This window comes from Pelophylax lessonae, assembly GCF_965119305.1.
Source record: "Pelophylax lessonae genome assembly, chromosome: 1".
Lineage (NCBI taxonomy): Eukaryota > Metazoa > Chordata > Amphibia > Anura > Ranidae > Pelophylax > Pelophylax lessonae.
Window position 1 is genome coordinate 131,488,665 of NC_138768.1, and position 25,416 is coordinate 131,514,080.

Consider the following 25,416-nt stretch of genomic DNA (forward strand, 5'->3'; position numbering starts at 1 on the left):
TACTGTGATCGGCTGTGGCTTGAGCTGTAAGGACACTGATCAACGGATCTACATAGTAGATCCGTGTGATCAGTGTTTTTACACCGAGGAGAATGACAGGTGGCTTGTTTACACAAGAAAGGAGAGAGCGGCGCCAGCTTAGTATAGTACAAGTTTATTTAACACTGTTAAAATTGGTGACTCACTGTCCGAGGTTGGGTGAGACCGGTACACAAAGACTGTTAGGGTCATCCATCTTCCTCTTCCAGGATAGTGGTCATAGGAGAAGGTGGTGAGGTTCCAGAGGTATAGCCGAGCCGCTGTGGGGCTGCTAGTTGTCACTGGCCGCGGCGGAGCATGCACAACAGGGCTCCGGCTGCCGACTTCTGATCCCTGATGACATCACTTCCTGGCAGGAGAAAAATAGGGGTTGCACGCGTTCAGAGCATCCGTGCTCCTTCGTCAGGCGATGGGAGTGTCTCAGGTGGGGCAGGGAATTTATACCCTGTTGCCGGACTAATTGCAAAGACATCTGTCTGTGGGGGGGGCGGAGCCAAAAGACTCTAAGAAAGTCATCTCAGTAAAAACACAATTGGGGATACATGTCTCTAGGAAATCCATAAAAGTACATAAAAATACATAAAAATACATGATGGTATTACATAAAAGAGGACTTATAAGAATAAATCCCATAAAAACAATACTGACATGGCCATGGGGAAAATAGATCGGTAATATGTGTATACATCTACATGAAAAAACGGTATTGGAGGGAAAAAATAAAAATAGAAATAAATATAAAGATAAAAAAAAAAAAATAAAAAAATTAAATAAAATAAAATAAACATAAAAATAAAAATATATAAATAAAAATAAAAATAAAAATAAACATGAAAATAAAAGTAAAAATAAAATAAAAATAAAAATAAATATAAAACTAAAAATAAAAATAAATATAAAAATAAAAATAAAAATGAAAATGAGAATAGAATACACACATACATATATATATACACATACACACATAAAAAAAAATATATATATATATACATATATATATATATATAAAAAAATATATTGATGGAAAAAAAAAAAAATATATATATATATGTCACTGATAGGGAATGATGTGTGAATGTATGAGGTGTCACAAGTATATGTGCAATATTTTAGAGTGTGATATTGATTTCTAATCCCTCGTTTAGGCCTCCTGGCGCTAGAGTGTCCAGGGTATAAATCCAGTAGTTTTCTCTGGTACACAGTCGCTTGAACCGTTCAGCAGGGGGAAGGTGTGCAGGGATGGCTTCCAATACCCACACTTTGAGTCCATCGGAGCACTTGGGATGATACTCAGTAAAGTGTCGGGGGACGCTATGTTTATCGGAACCTGTTTCAACAAGGTTCCGATGCTCTCCAAAGCGTTTGCGTAAGGTCCGTATTGTACGGCCTACATAAAGTAGGTTGCAGGGGCACACGAGGCAATAGATGACATATTCCGTCGAACAAGTGTAGAAGTCAGTGAGGTGATGGGTTTTTCCATTGTTTTTGAATTCCTTTAGACCGTGTCTCACATGTTTGCATGTTAAGCACCTGGTCTTACAACATTTGTACATTCCCTTGATTTGGAGAAAGGAGGTGAGTGATGAGTTAGTTTTTGGTCTAATGGAGCGGACCTGGCTTGGTGCTATTAGAGTTTTGAGGTTTTTTGCGCGCCTGTATGAAAAACGGGGGCGCTCGGTGAGGTCTGCACGTAGGTAAGTGTCTTCCTTTAGGATTGCCCAATGTTTATGGAAAATGCGTTCCATGTGCTTGAATTTACTGTGAAACTGGGTAGTGAATCGTGCAGAGGTGGGATGATTGTTTATTTTCCTTGTATACTCCGCTCTACTTTTCTTTAAATCTTCATGCAGGTAGTGGTCAGAGGCTTTTGTTATGAGTTCTTCAGGATAACCCTTTTCAAGAAATTTCTGTTTGAGTAGTGTTCCATGGTGGAGATATGTTTGGGACTGAGTGCAATTGTGTTTAAGGCGGCAATATTGGCTCTTTGGTATGTTCTGAATCCATCTGGGGTGGTGACAGCTATTGTAGTGCAGGTATGAATTTCCAGCGGTGGGTTTGACGTAATTCTGAGCACTGATTGTATTATCATGATGGTATAACTCGAGGTCCAAGAAAGTGAGTTTTTCGGCATCTGAGACTGATGTGAAGGATAGCCCCATCTGGTTGTTATTGCAGTGTTCGAGAAATGGTGGTATGAGGGAGGCAGGGCCATCCCAGATGATAACTATATCGTCGATATATCGACCAAAGAAGATGAGATGAGAAGCAAAGGGATTGTTGTGCCAAATGTATTGCTGCTCCCAGTAGCCCATAGTTAAGTTGGCGTAACTGGGGGCAAAATTGGCCCCCATGGCCGTGCCTTTGATTTGGGTGTAGAACTCGCCATTAAACTCGAAGTAATTGTGGGTGAGACAATATTCTATGAGATCCAGGAGAAAGTGTGTTTACCGGGGATTGAGTGCAGATTCATCATTCAAGAAGAAACGTACGGCCTGAAGTCCAATGTGATGTGGTATAGATGTATAGAGAGAGACTACGTCCAAAGATAGCCAGAGATATGATGGTTGCCATGGGTAAGAGGATAATAGGTCCAGTAGATTGATGCCATCCTTGACATATGACGGAAGTTGTTGGACTATCGGTTGAAGGAAATGGTCGATATAGATGGAAAAATAACTGGAGACACTCTCCATGGCTGCAATGATTGGTCTGCCCGGGGGATGAAGGGGATCTTTATGGATCTTGGGGAGATGATAAAAATATGGCCTATGGTAAAAGACATGTTTACACAAGCCGCCTGACTTTCTCCCTCTCCCCCGCCGATCGCCGAGTGACCGCGGCGGACATCGGGTCCGCCGGGTCACACGCGCGGGGGGGTCCGTGACCACGCGGGAGCGGGAGCGCACCTCCGGGGGCGCGCGCTCGCTTCCTAGACCCTCACAAGCTAGTGACGTAGCCCTACGTCACTTTGCCTGTGAGGGGCTGACTGCCGACGTAGTCGGCAAGTGGTTAAAAAAACACATTTGTCAGTGTGCTCTTTTGATACTCACGAAAGGGTGGTCCTATACTGAATAGACATTTGCAGATCATGAGGTGAATGGCGCATGTTGGCTTTAGCAAGAGGATCAGCTGAAAATAGGGAGGAGGAAGAAGGTTTCAAATTTGTGCCAAAAAAAAAGAAAGGATGTTCTAAGGTTTTTTTTTTTTTAAAGGAAATACCAGAAAAAACCTACCTGGTCAAAGACACGATCTGCGCACAGGTTGCCAGCAAGCCCCAGACTGTTTAATTCAGAATTTATAGGGAAGGGGAGGGAGGGGAATCCCTGGGACCTCCTCTTCCTAAAAAAGAAAGGGCAATATTTGTTTGCATATTGTATAAGGGTTTTATTTTTCCAGGGGGGCTCCTCGGGGGGGCCTCCCATGCAATGGCCGATTTCACTGCCTCTATAAAGGGCTGAATGAGTGAGAAACTGAAGCCTCCTATCTCTGAGTCTTCTGAAGATGTATCCGAAGGATCCTCCTAATGAGGGAATCTGGCCCTCTGTCCTGAAGGGGGAATTGGCATGCTGGCTATAGAGGGGCCTGGCACCTCTGGGTCAACGTCTGCTGCCTGCGGGTCCTGAAAGAACAGACAAGCTTATAAGAATGTTCTAAGGTTTTTTTGTTTTTTTTTAAAGGAAATACCAGAAAAAACCTACCTGGTCAAAAACACGACCTGACGAGGCTGCGCACAGGTTGCCAGCAAGCCCCAGACTGTTTAATCAGAATTTATAGGGAAGGGGAGGGAGGGGAATTCCTGGGACCTCCTCTTCCTAAAAACAAAGGGCAATATTTGTTTGCATATTGTATATGGGTTTTTTTTTTTAAACTAAAATGGTAAAGCTTGTTTCATCATTTTTATTTTTAAATGAAGTGATCCTCTGAATGCTTCATTAATATTACCACATTTTCCTTTTCCTTTTTCTTCTTTAAAAATCAATAGCCCCCAAAAACTCCCATCCAGCTATAAACTGGATTCCAGGTGTTAAGATGGCCGCCGTCCCCCTATCGGGCGCGCATGCGTACTTCGCCGGGAACGCCAATAGCCGAGGCTGCAGCTCGCACGAATACCGCAAGCCGCCTAGCACGAGAGAGCCACCGGAGGAGAAACAAATGAAAAGAGGAAGGCAAACATCCACCCTAAAGGACACATGGCTGGCTGGTAAAGACAAAAAAAGGGGAAATTAAGCAGATGGAGGGGGAGCAGGGATAAAACAAAAAGGGAACCAAACTTACCAGCTGGATAGAAGGGAAAGAAATGTAGATACCTGAATAAAGGTGGCAGGGGGGTCAAAGAGTGCTGATCCTGCTGCCGCCAATGCCATTCACAAAACCTTTTTATGCAAAAAGAGTTATGGCACTAGGAAACTCTGCATACCCCAAAAGATCTGCAGAAGGAGTTCCCAGACTTATTAGCGCTAATAGCAGCCCAAGTACAGGGACTGCGGTTGGGAGCAGCTTAACCCAGCGGAAGCTGCTCAGAGGCAGAGGTAGGGACATACTGTTACTCCTAACCAATCCAGGGGTATGAGGAACAAAAGGAGAATGCTGGGGGCGTCTTTCTTTTATGCTATTAGTCCTGAAGGTGGAGTAGAGACGGAGCTCTATAACATGTATGCTGTCATGGAGCGACAGGAAACAGTTTTGCCTTCAGTTATACTTTAGTTTCCTCCTACCTAGAGAGGTCATAGAACCAAACTACATTTGCAGAGTAAAGTTTCTTTTTAATGATAGAGCTGCATTCATTTGCCTATCTGGGGTTTAGCTTTCAACTGCAAATAGATTTGAAAATGAAGCCCTATTATTTATTAATAGAACTGAAAAGTGTGATAATATATTTAGGATAAAATTAAGCAGAAAAAGTTATGCATGAAATCAAGAAATACAGTATCTCACAAAAGTGAGTACACCCCTCACATTTTTGTAAATATTTTATTTTATCTTTTCATGTGACAATACTGAAGAAATTACATTATGCTACAATGTAAAGTAGTGAGTGTACAGCTTGTATAACTGTGTAAATTTTCTGTCCCCTCAAAATAACTCAACATAGCCATTAATGTCTAAACCGCTGGCAACAAAAGTGAGTACAGCCCTCAGTGAAAATGTCCAAATTGGGCCCAATTAGTTATTTTCTCTACCCGGTGTCATGTGACTTGTTAATTTTACAAGGTCTCAGGTGTAAATGGGAAGCAGGTGTGTTAAATTTAGTGTTATCACTCTCACTCTCTCATACTGGTCACTGGAAGTTCAACATGGCACCTCATGGCAAAGAACTCTCTGAGGATCTGAAAAATAGACTTGTTTCTCTACATAAAGATGGCATAGGCTATAGGAAGATTGTCAGGACCCTAAAACTGAGCTGCAGCATGTTGGCCAAGACCATGCAGCTGTTTAACAGGACAGGTTTCAACCAGATCAGGCCTCGCCATGGCCGACCAAAGGAGTTGAGTGCACGTGCTCAGCGTCATATCCAGACTTTGTCTTTGGGAAATAGACATAGGAGTGCTGCCAGCATTGCTGCAGAGGTTGAAGGGGTGGGGGGTCAGCCTGTCAGTGTTCAGACCATATGCCGCACACTGCATCAAATTTGTCTGCATGGCTGTCATCCCAGAAGAAAGCCTCTTCTAAAGATGATGCACAGGAAAGCCTGCAAACAGTTTTCTGAAGACAAGCAAACTAAGGGCATGGATTACTGGAACCATGTCCTGTGGTCTGATGAGACCAAGATAAACTTTTTAGGTTCAGATGGTGTCAAGCGTGTGTGGTGGCAACCAGGTGAGGAGTACAAAGACAAGTGTGTCTTGCCACAGTCAAGCATGGCACTGGGAGTGTCATGGTCTGGGCCTGCATGAGTGCTGCCGACACTGGGGAGCTACAGTTTATTGAGGGGACCATGAATGCCAACATGTACTGTGACATACTGAAGCAGAGCATGATCCCCTCCCTTTGGAGACTGGGCCGCAGGGCAGTATTCCAACATAACGACCCCAAAACACATTTCCAAGACGACTCCTGCCTTGCTAAAGAAGCTGAGGGTAAAGGTGATGGACTGGCAAGCAAGCAAGCACCTAAACCCTATTGGGCATCTGTGGGGCATCCTCAGACAGAAGGTGGAGGAGCGCAAGGTCTATAACATCCACCAGCTCCTTGATGTCGTCATGGAGGAGTGGAAGAGGGCTCCAGTGGCAACCTGTGAAGCTCTGGTGAACTCCATGCCCAAAAGGGGTTAGGGCAGTGCTGGAAAATAAAGGCGGTCACACAAAATATTGACACTTTGGGCCAAATTTGGACATTTTAACTTAGGGGTGTACTCACTTTTGTTGCCAGCGATTTAGACATTCATTATAGGCTGTGTGTTGAGTTATTTTGAGGGATAGCAAATTTACACTGTTATACAAGCTGTACACTCACTACTTTACATTGTAGCAAAGTGTCATTTCTTCAGTGTTTTCACATGAAAAGATATAATAAAATATTTACAAAAATGTGATGGGTGTACTCCCTTTTGTGAGATACTGTAGTTACTTCATGCATGTCTATGAGACTGTCATCCTTCAGTAACTGTTCATTGATCATCAACAGATCATTGATAGTACTGGCCCAGGTGACAGAATCACACTTTGCTTTTATGTCTTTTTGTCTTGTGTTTCCTTGATGGCTTCTAAGGACAGTAGAGCTGATAGCAGCAGAAAAGGTGTCATAATAAGCCTCTTACAACTAATCCCATAATACATCCCTTATCCCTTGCAAGACTGTACAAAACTCTGCCGTTCTCCTTTTTATTAAAAATTTGGATAAAGTCTGTAATGAAATGTTTCATTAATAGGGAATTAAAGGCAATTATGACTTTAATATAATTGGAATGTTTATTTTCAGGACAGGTATTGGATCTTTTACATACAGTACATGTTTTCCATTCCTTTCATTTAGGGATCCGACTTGTAAAGCCCCAAGTCGCAGGAGATCTGAAAATGTATGTCTATGAGAGCCGTTCCCACTGATACTACTGAAGTTGCTGCAACTTCAGAAAAGGTTCCTGCAGTACTTTGGTCCAACTTTTGATGCAACTTTGATCCAGAGAATATAAAGTCAGATCAAAGTCGCACAAAAAGTCGCATTAACGTCGCACTGTAAAGTCCCAATGCAATTCACGCGACTTTGTCATCTCACAAGTGTGAAAGGAGCCTTAACATAGCTTTGCTTGAGGGTTTTAAGGTCCATTAATACAGTTACAAGAACTGAAACATCTCACGGAGGTTCTATCACACCAGATAGTTCCATGAAGTTTGCTGTGTATCTATGGAGCCTGTTCTTCCAAGAGCAATGAGTTCTAGTGCATGATTTATGATCAAAGTCACCTCACACCAATTGTCAAGTGAAAATGAGCCGCCACACACCGATGCAGTCACCAATGTATGGATGGAAGCTGCCCGCTGGAAGAGCCAGTATGTTGTCAGTGAGGAAACCAAGCCCAATATTCCAGGAAGTGAGGAGAGCCACTATGGGAAATAAGGAAGGATGTGATGTCACACGTGGGGCAGGCTGGTTGCGATGGTAATACATTTCAAAACTCCTATTGGCTCCTTTCTCAAACCATGTATAACATATAGTCTTGCCTGTCCACCATCAACGTGTTTCACCTTATTAGGAGCTTAATCATGGGGACAACCGTGCAACAATGTCAGTATATTCACTTTTTTAAAAGATGATCAAACAACATTCTATGAGGAGGTGAGATGTGAGCTAGATAGGCGGAGACCAGTGGATGTGGTGTACCTGGATTTCGCTAAGGCGTTTGATACAGTTCCCCACATCGCTTAATTTATAAAATAAGGTCTGCAGGCATCGACCGCAGGGTTTGCTCTTGGATACGGAACTGGCTAAAAGGGTGTGTCCAAAGGGTCGTAATAAATAGCGCATACTCAGACTGGTCTGGGGTGGTAAGTGGGGTCTCCCAAGGCTCAGTCCTGGGACCAACCTTGTTCAATTTATTCATAAACAGCATTGAGAACAGGATCAGTAGTTCTATATCAGTTTTTGCAGATGACACAAAATTGGGCAGGGCAATAACTGCACAGCATGAAGCAGATATCCTACAGAATGACCTGGACAAAATAACAGAGTGGGCAACGACATGGCAAATGAGGTTTAATGTGGAGACGTGTAAGGTTTTGCACTTGGGGACTAAAAACATAAAAGCACAATACACTTTAGGGGGGTAACCTTTGGGGGAATCAAAAATGGAGAAAGATCTGGGAGTCTTGGTAGAGGATAGACTAGGCAATAGCATGCAATGTCAAGCGGCAGCTGCCAAAGCCGGCAGAATATTAGCATGCATAAAAAAAAGGGATGTATTCCAGAGATAAGACTATAATCCTTCCACTTTATAAAACTCTGGTCCAACCGCATCTGGAGTATTATGTCCAGTTCTGGTCACCAGTCCTCAGGAGGGATGTGTTGGAGCTGGAGAGAGTCCAGAGAAGGGCAACTAAACTAATTAGGGGATTGGAGGAGCTTAATTATGAAGAACGTCTGCAATCGCATGATTTATTCTCCCTGGAGAAGAGACGCCTGATAGGGGACATGATAGCAATTTATAAATATCTCAATGGTGATCTCTGTCGAAAGGATTGCATGAGGACTCGGAGGCATACAATGCGATTGGAGGAGAAGCGTTTTAACCTCAGGCAACGTGGGGGGTTCTTTACTGTTAGGGCTACAAGATTGCGGAATTGTCTACCACAAGAGGTGGTTTCTGCGGGAAGTATGGTGGCTTTCAAAAGACTCTGGATGGACTATGGTCTTTATTCAACCTCACCTACTATGTAACTATGTAACACTCCCTGCCTGGATTCCAAATCTGTAATGCATCAAACCACACTGCACTGATCTCATTTAACCCTTTTTAAGGTGTAGCACCACACAAACCAAAACATAGAAATTAGCCAACACTGCAACAATGTTCCATAATAATGGTTTACTGAATTCTCATGCTTATCAGCAAAAAAAAAAAAAAAAAAAACAGTTTAGAGAGTATGGAGACCCTGTTTCTCAAGGTGACATACCTTTGGTGTTTTTTATTAATGATATGGGACTCCAGTAAACAGTAAATCAAAATATTGTTGGACATCTGGCTTTTCTCTATGTTTGGGTCCATGACAGATGCGTTTCACACTAAGAGAAGAATCTTAATTGTTGTTGTTCAGTCGTGCCCGACTCTTCATGACCTCATGGACCATAGCGCGCCAGGCTTTTCTGTCCTCCACTGCCTCCTGGGGCTTTCTAAACTTCATCTTCATTGTTTCGATGATGCTATCCATCCATCTTGTTTTCTGTCATCCTCTTCTCCTTTTTCCTTCCACGTTTCCCAGCATCAGGGTCTTTTCCAATGAGTCCTCTCTTCACATTAGGTGGCCAAGTATTCGAGTTTCAGCTTCAGGAACTGTCCTTCCAGTGAATATTCAGCGTTGATTTCCTTCAGGATTAACTGGTTTGATCTTCTTGCCGTCCAAGGAAGTCTTCTTCAACACCATAGTTCAAAAGCATCAATTCTTTGGTGTTCAGCCTTCCTTATGGTCCAACTTTCACAGTCATAGGCTACTAATGGAAATACCATAGCTTTGACTATACAACACTTTGTCAGTAGGGTGATGTCCCTGCTTATTATAATGTTGTCTATTTTTGCCATTGCTTTCTTCCCAAGAAGCAAGCTTCTCATAATTTCATGGCTACAGTCATCGTCTGCCGTGATCTTGGAGCCTAGGAAAATAAAATCTGTCACTGTTTTCATTTCTTCTCCTTCTATTTGCCAAAGAGTGATGGGACCAGTTGCCATGATCTTAGTTTTCTCAATGTTCAATTTCAGGCCAGCTTTTGCGCTCTCGTCTTTCACCTTCATTAAGAGACTCTTTAGTTCTTCACATTCTGCCATTACTGTGGTATCTTCTGCATATCTCAGGCTGTTGATTTTTCTCCCTGCAATCTTAATTCCAGCTTGTGATTGGTCTATCCTAGCATTTCGCATGATGTACTTTGCATATAAGTTAAATAAGTAGGGTGACAATATACATCCTTGAATGACCATTCAACTCCAAAATGGATATTGCGCAACCCCTACCTAACTATTCAAATACATGTGAACAAATGTCTCTGACATATATTAGGTCCTAGTAACTTCACAAAGGGGAGGGGACAAGGGGAGAGAGAGAGAGTGAGAGAGATGTGATGCTACCCCCACTCACATAAATGGGGGGGTCTATTGTTGCTGGGGTGGTATTTTGTTATGGGGGTCTAATGATGCTGGGGGGGGGGGGTTAGCTGTTGTGTATGGGGATCTATTGTTGCTGTGATGGGGTCTGTTGTTGCTAAGGGGGGTCTATTGTTGCTGGGTAGGGTCTATTGTTGCTGGGGAGTCTGTTGTTGCAGTGGCGGGGTCTGTTGTTGCTGTGGTGGGGTCTGTTGTTGCTGGGGGGTCTATTGTTGCTGGGTGGGGTCTGTTGTTGCTGGGGGATCTATTGTTGCTGGGGTGGGGTCTATCAAATTCCATAAAAATTACTTAGTAGCACAAAATGATACTTGGTTCTGTATTCTCTAAAAGGGGTGGTACTGGGAGGTGGGTAAGGGGTGGAGCCATGAGACAGTGCTCAGAGGTGGGAAGGAGGCAGCGACGAAGGGGGACTCAGAAGGGGGGAGTTCCTGCACCTATTCTCTGAGAAAAAAAGCCCTGCATAAAGTCATTAGTAATGTACGTTCAGCCATGATTCAACTGGTAGATTTCCTTTTGAGTCAACTTGTAATGAAAATATATTTTGCCATATTTGTATACACGCCTCACCCACAAGTTACAGTATTGAACTTACATGGAAAGATTTAACAATTCTGATGAGATAGATGTACACAGTCCAGTCGTGTTGATTGATCTACTCCAATACAACACAAGAAAGGAGTAGTAGGATGTGATTAATGATTGGAACACGTGTGAGGAGGTGAACTACTACAAGTATAGAGAGTTTCCCTACAGGGATATATAGCTCCTCACCTCCCTCACACAGGTGTATTCCTATCCCAGTTGGAGATATCTTTTGTTCCTGGTCCCGACTCCCGAGGAGGTCACATGTATGGGGGGTAAACTCTCACACATAGTATAATACATGTTAGGGTTTACCCCCCATACATGTGACCTCAATTCAAATACATGTATTTGAATAGTTAGGTAGGGGTTGAGCAATATCCATTTTGGAATAGTGGTCACTTCTGTTCAGGGCCGGTGCAAGGATTTTTGACGCCCTAGGCGAAACCTCATTTTGCCGCCCCCTTGGCACCGCCCCTGGCTCCGCCCCTGGCTCCGCCCCCTTGACTACACTCAGGGCCGGTGCTAGACTATTTTGCGCCTAGGCAAAATCAGCTGCTTGCACCCCCCCCCCCCCCCAAAGAGAAAAACAGTAAAACTAAATTATCTAAATTAGGCATAAATGGGGAGGGCAACCTGTTAGTCTGTTCGTTTTTTTGTTTTGTTTTTCTAATGGCACTTTTTTTTGTATTATTTTACTGTGTGCCATCAGAAAGAGGGGGGTGAGACTTGGTGAGGACAGCCAGTCAGTGAGCAGTGTACGGTGAGGAGAGCCAGTCAGTGTGAGCAGTGTACGGTGAGGACAGCCAGTCAGTGAGCATTGTATGGTAAGGACAGCCAGTCAGTGTGAGCAGTGTATGGGGAGGACAGCCAGTCAGTGTGAGCAGTGTACAGGGAGGACAGCCAGTCAGTGAGCATTGTACGGGGAGGACAGCCAGTCAGTGAGCATTGTATGGTGAGGACAGCCAGTCAGTGAGCATTGTATGGTAAGGACAGCCAGTCAGTGAGCAGTGTACGGTGAAGACAGCCAGTCAGTGAGCATAGTATGGTGAGGACAGCCAGTCAGTGAGCATTGTATGGTGAGGACAGCCAGTCAGTGAGCATTGTACGGTAAGGACAGCCAGTCAGTGAGCATTGTACGGTAAGGACAGCCAGTCAGTGTGAGCAGTGTACGGTGAGGACAGCCAGTCAGTGAGCATTGTACGGTAAGGACAGCCAGTCAGTGAGCATTGTACGGTAAGGACAGCCAGTCAGTGAGCATTGTATGGTGAGTCAGTAATGTGCAGGCGTGATGTCATTGCTGAGCAGCCAATCAGATGGCTGCAGCATGTGAACCTGAAAAGAACACTGGCGGAAGAGCTTCGTTCTAAGGTAAGTATATCATAATGTGCTAGTATGCCATGCATACTAGCACATTATCAGAGATGTATAGTAACGAAGTAGAACTACTTAAGTACTGTAATTAAGTACCGAAATGCGGTATCTGTACTTTCCTAGAGTAGAATTTTTTTCTCCTACTTCTACTTTTACTTCACTACATTTTTTCGATGATTTTGATACTTCTACTCAAGTATTTTTTTTTTGTGCTGCATAGTTACTCGTTACTTTTAAAAAAATTACCACTGCCAGAACAGTAGATGGCAGGTTGCATAAAGCTCAAAAAAATGTGTATAATGTCACATGTAAATCAGCGCATACGAAAATAAAGGCTGTGTATAATAAAAGCTGCTATACCAAATCTTTCCAATAAAAAGAAAATATGAAACAAACAAATAAATGGTGCTACAGCGCTTAAAGTGCATCAAGAAACTACTAACAAACACAGGTTAATCATTTGAATAAATCATTTGAAATAATAAAAAACAATATGATGTTCAAACTTTTGACTTCTTTCTTTAATAACTACATAACACAGTACTTGTACTTCTACTTTCAGTACTTGAGTAGAATTTTTTTTTCAAAACTACTGGTACTTTTTACTTTTAGTACTTAAGTAGCAAATTTTTTGAAAAAACTACTTGCAATACTTAAGTAAAAAAAATGTTGAATACTTTAGTACTTCTACTTAAGTAACTTTTTCTGCGAGCACTTCCACTTCTACTCAAGTCACTTTTTGATCGAGCACTTGTACTTTTACTCAAGTAGAAATTTTGAGTACTTTATACAAGTCTGCACATTATGCATGGACTTGCAGGGGATTTAAAAAAAAAGAAAAAGTCTGGTTTACTAACGCTTTAAGATTTCAGAAAAGGTAATAACTAAAAAAAAAAAAAAAAATTCCTAACATGCATCAAGGGATTCCTGGGTGAATGGAACAGACCTCTACATTAAGTGAAGTGTTGGATATCACTGGAGGAGCTCCTTACTTTACATCTGAAGTTCTAAAACTTAGTCCAGTTCTTCTTCTTACAGTAGACAATTTCTTCAGGCAGCAACTCTGCAGCCCCCCTGAATGCCCCTTTTTCTTGTGCTGAACAGCAGCCTGCTCTTCTTATCTCCCATCTGCTCTGCCAGACTGTCACAACTCACAAGCAGGAGATCGGGTCGGGAGCAGAGGAGACACAGCCCCCACCTGCAGAGAGGCGGGACTCTGCAGACTGCGATCACCAATAGGCTAGCCCCACTGCCTGCACATGACCCCTACCACACATGACCATAAATCATGATGATGATCACAGCTTCACAGGACGCTCGCTGAGTCGCCGCCTATTGCTGAGCTCAGACAACCGAGCCAGCTCAGAGGGCGGCGATCGGAGCACAGAGGAGATGGTGTGATTGGTGTCATGTCCAGTGTGTATGTAAGAACGGGCAGACGGGCGGCCAGTTAGCCGCCCCTGACTGATGGGCGCTCTAGGCAGGCGCCTAACTCGCCTATAGGTAGCGCCGGTGTTCCGTGAAAAAACCATACCCGTGAGAAAACCATACCCTCGTCACTTCCGGTTCCGCTACGGAGGGTATGGATTTCTCACGGTTGTTAAACTTGCGGCGGGTATATTAAAACACTTCGGGTGCAACATAAATCATGTCCTCTCCTATCGCTGTAACATCCCTCATCTCCGGTAATAAATATAAAAGCGGATCACGGAGCCGCGATCGCCGTCACATTTACGTCTCATACACCCGCCGCCGCTTTTATATTTATTACCGGAGATGAGGCATGTTACAGCGATAGGAGAGGACATGATTTATGTTGCACCCGAAGTTTTTTAATGTACCCGCCGCAAGCATTAAATTTCACAGAGTGCCGTGAGTTTTTCATAACCTCTGAGCATGCGCACTTCTCAAATTCTTTGATTGTCAATTAGGTATCCGGGGCTCTGAGCATGCGCACTGCTGCGCTGCTCAGCTGTTTCCCACAGGAAGTGACGAGGGTATGGTTTCTCCACGGTGTATGGAATTCTAACGTTACACCGGCCCTGCTTCTGTTTTGAATAGTGGAGCTGCTCTCCCACCAGATCATAGGGACAGGTGGTTTGAATCTTGTAGGACTCTACAGTGTTGTTTTTTGCTTTAATATACAACCTTGCTGCATTCCTTTTTCAATTTTGAACCAGTCAGTTGTTCCATGTCCTGTTCTTACTGTTGTTTTTGACTTGCATACAGGTTTTTCAAAAGACAGGTGAGATGGTCCGCTATTCCCATTTATTTTAGTATTTGCCACATCTTGTTGTGATTCACACCATCAAAGGCATTACTGTAGTCAATAAAGCAGAAGTAGACATTCTTCTGGAACTCCCTTGCTTTCTCCATGATCCTGCGCATGTTGGCAATTTGATCTCTAGTGCCTATGCTTCTTCGAAATCCAGAATGTGGTAGCTCTTGGTTCACATGCTGCTGAAGCCGAGCTTGTAGAATTTTTAGCATAACCTTGCTAGCATGTGAGATGAGTGCGATTGCACGGTAGTTTGAACATTCTTTGGATCTGCCCTTCTTTGGTATCGGAATGTAAATGGACCTCTTCCAGTCCTGGTCAGGTGGACAATTCAGGAGTCTCTTAGGGATTGGGACCCTAATCGTGTCTCCGGTTATTTGTCCGAGGCTCCAGGCCTCCTTCCAAGGGAAGAGTTGGAGCAGGGTCCTTCCCAACCGAGTTGCTACTCGGAAGATTCCTTGGACAGCGAGGACGACCTGGAGGACCAGGGCACAGGGTTTTGACTTCGCCATGGTTCCACCGCTGGTTAGGGCGGTTAAGGAGGCTTTGAAGTGGGAAGACCCAGTGGAGTCACCTGCGAAACAGAGGAAATATTTTAAACACCTCAAAAAAGAGCGTTCATACTTCCCATTCTTGGGCGAACTGGGAGAAATAATTACAGACGAATGGGGTGGAGTGGAAAGGAAGAACTCCCTGTTGTCCACAATTTCAAGGATGTATCCCTTCAACAGTGGGAAGGTAAAACATCTTGAGTCTGCCCCTATGGTCGATGTGGCCTTAATGAGGCTGGTGAAGCACGTCACCCTGCCGATGGAAGATTCTGTATCCTTCAAAGATGGCCTGGACAGACGAATAGACACGGACCTCAAAAGGATCTTCATCATCAGCAGGTATGGTCTGTAAGCTGGCATTGGCCCTAGTGGCAATGTCCAAGGCAATGGAGGCCTGGACGGCCAATGTAGACACCACATTGAGGAGTGTCTCTGAAGAGGCGGCTAGAGGTTCGGCCATTCAGGAACTAAGGCTGGCAGCAGCTTTTCTGGGGGAGGCCTCTATTGATATAATTCGCCTAGCAGCTCGGGTTATATTATCTTCTGTCACGGCCAAGCGTTCCCTTTGGCTGCGCCCCTGGTTGGCCGACCCTGCTTCCAAGCAGGCATGGTGCACAATTCCCTTTGAGGGTTCTTCCCTTTTTGGCAAAAAGCTGAACAGTGCTCTCACTCGTGCTACGGGTGGCAAGTCAGGATTCCTTCCCCAGGATCATCGAAAGCTGGACCGGACAAGAACTCAACATAGGCAGGGCTCAGATCGAGCTAGGGAAGTGTGTCTCCACAGACCCGGGTGCGAGTTTGGAAAGAACTGGAAACGGAACCAGTCAACGGGCCAGAAGTTCTCTAAGGGAACATCTTCAGGTGGCCGGGAAGCCACTTTTTGATGTTGGGCCTGCCCAGGCAGCTCAGGTAGGCAATCGCTTACTCCTGTTCTTGCACGTCTGGACAGCCTCGATCAAAGATCATTGGACCTTCATAACTGTTTCTCGCGGTCACGTTTGGACTTTCAACAGCCCTCCCGTTCTCCAGTTAGTTCCTACAACTCTCCCTCGATCAAAGGAAAAAAGAAAAATTCTCCTTTCATATGTGGATTCCCTGGTTGCCCAGGGCATGGCTGTTCCTGTTCCAGCCGAAGAGAGATTTCAAGGTCTGTACTCCCCTCTCTTTATGGTCCTATCAAAAGGTGTTCGGCTTTATCACTACCTGGACGATCTGCTTCTGCTATCTCGGGACCGGGATCAGATCCTGCGGCACAGATCTCCACTCTTCTCGAGTTCAGTTGGCTCCTGAACACGGAAAAAAGCAATTTGGAGCCAACAAAATCCCTAGTCTTTCTGGGGGCCATTTTCTCCACTCTTCTCGAGTTCAGATGGCTCCTGAACACGGAAAAAAGCAATTTGGAGCCAACAAAATCCCTAGTCTTTCTGGGGGCCCTTTTCGACACATCCAGAAGCACCATTTCCTTACCCTTGGAAAAAATTCTGGTAATCCGGGACAGGATACTTCCGGCATTGTCATCCCCTCATCTCGGAGCCTCACAGTGCTTAAGGATCATCGGAACCATGGTGGCCACAGCTCCCATGGTGAAGTGGGAACAGTGGAGAATGCGGCCCTTTCAGACGGGATTCCTCCAACAATGGAGTCCGGGGAGTCAAGCTCATCCTATCCAGATAACCTCCTCTATTAGGGAGAACCTCTCTTAGTGGCTGCAGCAGAAGAATCTCCTGAATTGCCACTCTATCGCCCCTGCCCCATGGACGGTCATTACATCAGATGCCAGCAGCTCGGGCTGGGGCGCTCACTGTCTGTCGGAGGTGGCCCAGGGCAGCTGGGGTTTCCGTACTCGCAGGGTGGTCTCGAATGTCCTGGAGCTTCGGGCAGTGTTCTGCGCCCTTCAGGCCTTTCATCACCTGGTGGCCGGAGCCTCAGTCCTTCTAAGACTGGACAATATGACGGCTGTCATATACATAAAGAGACAAGGGGGGACGTGCAGTCCCTCTCTACTGAAGGAAGTGAAGCCAATCATGTCATGGGCTCAACTGAATCTATCTGACTTATCAGCTGTCTACCTTTCCAGAGACCAGAACGTCCAGGTGGATTTCCTCTTGAGGGTTCGCCTGGACAAAAATGAATGGTCCCTCCATCCGAAGTTTTTGGGTGGGTCACATCTTTAGGGATCCTTCCAGAAGTGGACTTGTTTGCCTCCCCGTTCAACGCCAAACTGAAGAGGTTCTACATGAGATGGCGCAGTCCCCAGGCCTGTGGAGTGGACACCCTGACGGACCGTTGGAAATTCCACAAAGCATATGCTTTTCCCCCAGTTCCAACATCTTCAAGTTCTTGCAGAAACTCAGAATTGAGAAAGTGGAAATCGTGGCGGTCCTTCCGTTCTGGCCAAAGAGGCCATGGTTTCCCCTATTACTGCAGCTTAGTTTTCGGGACCCGGTTCCCCTGCCCTCAAGACCGGATCTCCTGTCTCAGGGCCCTGTGTTAAATCCCTGTCCGGCACAGCTGCATCTGATGGCCTGGTCCTTGAGAGGGAAAGATTGGAGGCCCTAGGTTTGCCAAGCGGAGCTGTTTCTACGTTATTAAACGCTAGAAGGCCTAGTACCAACAAAATCCACAAAAGGATTTGGTCCAAGTTCAAGGATTATATGGCCAATTTTTCCGGCTCCTTCACTGACCCAAAAATCTAAGATGGTCCTTGGGTTCCTCCCCTTGTATGCCAGTTCTTCAGAGGGGCTACTAGACTTAGACCTCCTAGGAAACCCAGGTTCCCCAAGTGGGACCTTCCGTTGGTCCTGGACTTTCTTTCACTGACCAACCTGGAGCATGCAGATCCGCTCTTTATCAAAAAACCTCTCTCTGAAGATGGCTTTTCTGGTGGTCATCATGTTGGCTAAAAGGGTCTCCAATATCAGTTCTTTAGGATGTAAGGAGCTTTTCTTAACGTTCTTCCCTGATCGGGTAGTATTAGTTCCTATGTTGGGTTCAAACCCTAAGGTGTCCTCAGTTTTCCATGTCAACCAGGAAATTGTCCTGCCAACGTTCAGATCTCCTAGCAACCTTAACGCTCATCTCCTGGATGTGGGCGAAGTCTTGCAACTTTACTTGAAAATCACGGCTCCTTTCCGTCAGTCTGATCATCTATTCATTCTCTTCTATGGAAAAAACAAAGGCAAGCGTTGGATAGTTCAGACCATCCAGTGGGCCTATAGAGCCAAGGGCCTGGCACCTCCTGGAGGCGGTGACTTCTCACTCTACCAGAGGGATCTCTACATCATGGGCAGCCTCCCGGCATGTTGCGCCTGAAGTAATCTGTAAAGTGGCCTCGTGGTCCTCGATCAATACCCTTATGACACATTATTGTGTCGAACCAGCCTATTTGTCCCCTGTTAATTTTGGTTTGCAAATTCTGTCAGTTGATGGTGCAAATTAAACCTTTTTCTGTTTGACGTGCAGTTGTCCACCCGGGTGTGTATGGCTAATTATTTCCCGTACATATGCTGCCATGGAGTCTGTCAGGAAAGCAGACAATTTCCTATCCAATACTTACTGTAATTTTCCTTTCCTGATGGACTCCATGGCAATAGGAGTTCCCTCCCATCTGCTGGAGTAGGCTAGTCATGGAACACGGGTCCTGGCACGGAGCAAAAATTATTATTATTATTACTTCCTATCTTAGGCTGGCTACGACTATTCTCTGCACTGAATTTATGGAAGGAACCATGGTTCTCACACAGAGATTTTTAGTTAAGATCAAAAGGTATTTAGGAGGGTGTCTGTTGGAACGTGTGCCAAGTAAGCTAAAAAAGCATTTGCAAGGATAGAGACTGATGTTGGACAAGAAAAACTGGCTCACAATAAGCTTTCCAATTCATCGCAACAATGTTCAGCACAGTTAACATTGTTAACTGTTCACTGGAAACACCTGAACTCCATCAAATGGAAGGGTCCACATACTTTAGACACATTAGTGCATGTGTATTTTATTTGTATCATGTTCCATTATAAAAATATTTTTTATAATGGAATATTTTTATATAAATATTCTGCCTTTCTACCCAACACTCTTAATGACAACACCATGTTCTGTAGCTGCTTATGTAACATTTATAACTTTAAACTATGGCTAATCTTCTTTAATGGCAACATTACATTTAATCCTAAACAAATACTGTACATGTATTCTTATCAATGTTGGATGGGTGTTCTTTAATTATTAAAAGGATTTTGAATGGTAATCACAACTTTATGAAAATGCTAGCAACATTATAAAACGACACTTGTTTTTACTGCTTAGTTCACTTCCACGTTACCAGAGATGATAGAAAGAAAGATTTCGGTCAATAAGAACCCCATCCAACTTTTCTTCTAAATGAAACCTTCCAGCTGGCACATCACCATGGGCCCCTGGCGTGGGAGAAACCTGCCACCTTTGCCAGTACCTGCAGATACTCAATGATCCAGGACACGAAACCTGGAGCATGAATGTGAGATCCGGATGCTGACGTTTGCCTATAGTCTGATAACTGTTGGCAATGTGGGTAACATGCAGGTTAATTCAGTAAAATGGTGCTGCAAAGAGCAATGATGGTATTTACAGTGCAGTAATTCATTCTCCCTGTATAATATAATATCCACACTCCTTTGCTGTTTTGTTGGAGTGATTGTTTGGTTGCTGACCTACCCCATACGACAGTGCCTTGGTTTGAGGTGCCAATTGTCCATCTTAAACAATTCCACATAGAAAAGGAGGGGGCAGTGATGTCAGGGATGTTCTGACACCAGAGCTTAACTAGGGGGACTTCTACAGCAGGGAGGAATTGAGGAAAACTGGATGGTTCAGTATACCGTCCTGAGGTAGCATACACTTACATTTTTCCCTAAAACGGGAAAGTGACAGTGTCTATTTAACAACTCCTTTCTGCCATTATATCCACAGCTTTCCTATGCTGCCCTTCTATTTAACCACTGGGAGTGAAGGAAATGCAGTTAATTGGATCATGGAAGATCCTGTAACTAATTCCCTAGGCCCATACTGATGATTTGTAGTTGTCACAAGGGACGGGGAGACAGTTAGCCTCGTACAATCTCTCAATTGAGCAACTTGGAGCCTATACATAGTTTATTTTCTTGCTCCCAGCGGCTTAACAGTGCAAGATGGGAATGAAAAAATAATCAATTCACAAGAACACCCTAAAAGACTCCTGGCCTAGCCTAATCAGCACCCTCCAAGTAATCCATCCTATATCTGCTTCAGACCTTACAACAAATACCTCAATGGCAGCTGCATTCAGAGGATGTCCCCATTTTATTGGATTAGAAGAAGCAGGAATCCAGACAACAAAAGCCCTTTGTGTACTAAATGTAGTTAGTGTAATATATATTTACATCCTTTAGAGATCCCAGCCATGACAGCACATTCTTTCAGCTTGTAAACAATAGAGAGAACACAGGTAAGAGGAGAGCCGAGTCAAGGAGCCTTTACTTTTTAGATGGGTTTGCCAGAATACAGAGTGCCATGCAAAGGTCCTGTGAGTAGTCCTAATAGTCCCTTCTCCTTCGCTTCCCCTTTAAGGGGAAGCTAAAGCCTCACAGACTACATCTTTGCTATGACTGGCTCCTCCAGACACTTCCCTTGACAACCACCAGTGGACTCCCTCCAGAACTAGAGAAATACGAACCCCACTACCCAAGATACCCAACACTAGAACAGGCAGGGTTTGCACTACCTAGGTTCCCTAGTCGGGTGACCACACTGCCTATACCATACAAAGAATCCTTGAACCTCTTCTGATAACTATGGCAACACCTCATGACCAAACCACTGGACTACACCACACACTGGCATGCCCCTACCCTACACTGTATTATTAAAAAGTCAGCAATGCCAGCTCTCAGGTTATCCTGGCAGGTTCAGTAAAAAACCTGCTCAATCTAAGTATTTAAGGATTTTCTTTCCAATAGAAACTCATTGGGCTTTGTATAAAATTCACATTCAATATATTGTTTTTCCCATCCTCATCCATAAATTAAACAGGATTGGTCCCAGGACAGATCCTTGGGGGACCCCACTTTCCACATCTGCCCAAATTCGAGTTCTCCCCATTTATCTTATACAAGTGTTTATAGGTATGGTTCCTGCGCTAACACAGAGAGAGGTCACTAATCACCCTAATGCTGCATATATTTAAACTGGTACTAAGTAAACAGCTTCAGTGAAAATTATATGGGGGGTTGTATTGCGCTTCAGGGTGTTTTTATACCAAAACTTCTTGCTCCTACGTTCACTTTGCTCACTAGTCACATATAGTCTATAAACGTTATATTAGTGTAACACTCTATTTTTTCTTATACATATCTTCTTAATAAAACAATCAATAATATATATATATATATTTAAAGTGCTGGTGTGCTTCTATATCAATCTATATTACAGGTGAAGAGGGGTATTGTGTTTAAATGGTTATAAAGTGCTCTTGTGCATCACCTAAAATTCAATCAATCCGTGCTGGTGTATAATAAATGGATATGGAGTGCCTTTCTTCCAATTAAACATATAAAGTGCTTCTTTTCTAAAGTGACCAGGTGTGCCAATAAATAAAAATTAAATACAAAATGCTTCTGTTTGAGTCTTAAGCAAAACAATTCTTTCCTTTTGGTGCCAAATACAAATAATATAAAAGCGTTAAAAAACCAAAAATAAATAAATTCAAGGTGATCCATAGTGATTTATATCTTCCTCCACCTTTACTTTCTGTGTCTTGGGTTTCTTCAGTGAATAAACTTCCCAAGTGTCCTAAATGCTCACCTTAGTGAGGTAAGTAATACGCCTGTATCACTTAACCTTCAGTGCCTGTGGTTCCTCTTATCCCAGCGCCGTTCGTGTCCTTTTAGGGTGGTCTCCGTCTCTCCTGATTAATGATGGGTTCCTTCTCCTGGATGCCTGTATCTCTCTTATGGGGGCTTGCCTATGGTCCTTCCACTCTCGACTCTTTAATTCCTTTCTTTACTCCTTAGGGCTCATGTAAATAATGGGGGCCATCATGGTGCAGTAAATCAAAGCTTTTATTGCCAACGTACATTTAAAATCACGCTTATCTGTATGCTGAATTGAGTTCCAGGATCTCCGTCCCGCTCCGATATGTCACTTCCGGGTATTCCTACACGTTGCATCACAACCACACGTGACTTCCTCAGGGAATTCAGGAAGTACCATAGGCAAGCCCCCATAAGAGAGATACAGAAGAAGAGTGAATGTAGGAGAAAGAAGTTTTGGTTTAAAAAGACCCTGAAGCGCAATACAACCCCCTATATAATTATCCCCATTTATCACCACCCTCTGGACTCGCCCCTGGAGCCAGTTCTCTATCCAGATACTCACCCTATGTTCCATACCTACGTACCTTCGCTTGTACAGTAAGCGTTTGTGGGGAACTGTATCAAATGCCTTTGCAAAGTCTAGATACACCACATCCACAGGCCTACCTTTTTCCAGATGGCAACTCACTTCATCATAGAGGGTTAATAGATTGGTCTGGCAAAAACGATTTTTCATGAATCCATGCTGATTACTACTAATAATACAGTTTTTATTACTATAATCCTGTATATAATCCCTTGACATCCCCTCCAGAATTTTGCAGACTACTGATGTTAGGCTAACCGGCCTATAATTCCCCGGGATATATCTCGGCCCTTTTTTAAATATTGGTACCACGTTGGATTTTTTCCAGTCAGCTGGCACCATACCCGTCTGTAGACTATCCATAAAGATCAAGAACAAAGGTCTGGCTGTCGCCTAGCTGAGTTCTTTAAGAACCCTCGGGTGCAAGCCATCCGGTCCCAGTGATTTATTTATGTTACGTTTTTCAAGTTTAGTTCTAAGTCTATCTTCTGTTAACCATGGGGGTGCTTCCTGAGGTGTATTATTTATTTTAACATTACAAGCTGGGTTAGTGTAGCCCCCCAATTCTTTCGTGAAAACTGAAAAGAAGAAATTATTTAGCACTTTCGCCTTCTCTCTGTCCTGTGTGGCCAGATTCCCTTCATCGTCTTTTAAAGGGCCAATGTGTTCTGGTCTCACTTTCTTACTATTTATTTACTTAAATAATTTCTTGGGGTTTTTTTTACTCTCTTCTGCTATATGTCTCTTGTGTTCTATTTTAGTCGCCTTGATTTCGCCTTTACATTTCTTATTGCACTCTTTGTAATGGAATGCTGCCAATGACCCCTCAGCCTGGTATTTTTTGAATGCATTTTATTAAGTTTTAACCACTTCCCGCAAGCCATATAGCAAAATGACGGCCGCAAAGTGGTTGCTCTATCCTGACTGGGCGTCATATGATGTCCAGCAGGATAGGCCGCTCTGCGTGCCCCTCGGGGGTGCACAGAGCGGTGATCGGTGGTGCCGTGTGTCACTATGACACACTGCATCTCTGATCCCGGTATAGAGCCTATGACGTAGGCTTTTTACCATGTGACCAGCTGTGTCCAATCACAGCTGGTCACATAGTAAATAGGAAGTGCCGTTGATAGGCTTTCCTCAGTTCGCGCTTGACAGGCGCGAGTAGAGGAAAGCCGATCGGGGGGTCTCCTGACGGGGGGGGGGGGATCTGTGCTGGTAATCAGAGCATTGATTACCAGTGCAGACCCTTGGGGGATGCCACTAGAGCCACCAGAGATTGGCCACCAGGGATGTCCACCCATGGCCTCCAGAGATGCCAATCAGTGCTCAGGGAGCCTGTTAGTGCCCTCCTCATCAGTGCTGCCTATCATTGCAATCTATCAGTGCCGTCCACCAGTGCCCATCATTGCCATCTATCAGTGCCGCCTATCAGTGCCGCCTATCAGTGCTGCCTATCAGTGCCGCCTATCAGAGCCCATCAATGCTGCATATCAGTGATACCTGTCAGTGCCACATATCAGTGCCCATCAGTGCTGCATATTAGTGCCTCATCATCAGTGCCTCCTCATCAGTGTGGCCTCCTCAGTGCAGGAAAATCTTATTTATTTACAAAATTTTATAATAAACAAAAAAACTTTTTTTCTCAAACTTTTTGATTTTTTTATTTGTTTAACAAAAAAGAAAAAACTTTGCGGTGATCAAATACCACCAAAAGAAAGCTCTATCTGTAGGGAAAAAAATGACATAATTTTGGCATAGGTACAGTGTCCCATGACTGTGCAATTGTCATTCAAAATGCAACAGCGCTAAAAGCTGAAAATTGGCCTGGGCAGGAAGGGGGTAAAAGTGCCCTGTATTGAAGTGGTTAATATGCATTTTTATGTTGGAGTTTATCCACCCAGGGTTTATTTCTGCTCTTTTAAACTTAAACTTATTCCGTTTTGGAATGCACTGGCCAATCCCATTGTTAATATGTTCTTGAAGCACTCTCATTTTTCCTCCGTGTTCTTTGTTCCCAGGATTTTATCCCATTTTAAATTGTCTAGCAAAGAGCGCAGTTTAGGGAAGCTAGCTCTTTTGAAATTCAGTGTCCTTATATTACCCTTGTGTTTCCCATTTCTATGATTTATACTGAAACTAATTGACTTATGGTCACTGTTTCCTAAGTTGCCCCGTATTTCTATATTCGTGATCAGGTCAGTATTGTTGGTAATCAGTAGGTCTAGTACTGCATTGTTTCTTGTTGGTGCATTCACCATCTGACCCATAAAATTGTCCTGAAAAACATTTAGGAACTGCCGAGCCTTGGATAATGCACAGTTCCTTCTGCCCAGTCTATACCTGGATAATTAAAGTCCCCCATTATAATGACATTTCCCATCCTTGCTGCCATTCCAAGCTGTAATAGGAGGTCCGCCTCCCCCTTCTCCCTCTGGTTTGGGGGTCTATAGCATACGCCCAATATTACTTTCCCCATAGTGCCTTCTCTTTGAAGTTCTACCCATAGGGATTCCACCTCCTCCTTCGCTCCATTCTTGATCCCTCATATTTACCTGGACACTGTTCTTAATATACAGACATACCTCTCCCCCTTTTCTACCTTCTCTATCCCTGCGATATAGGGAATACCCCTGAATGGTTGCCAGCCAGTCATGAGAGCTGTCAAACCAAGTCTCTGAAATTCCTACAAAATCTAAATCCTCCTCCTACATTAGCAGCTCCAGCTCCCGTCTTGTTGGCCAGGCTTCTAGCATTGGCATACAAACCTCGTAATTTTGTCCCGTAGGTAGTCGGTAGGTGGTCAGTAGGTAGTCAGTGTAGAAGGGCCTTCTTATATAGGTGTATAGGTGATCAGTGGAGAAGGGTCTCCTTA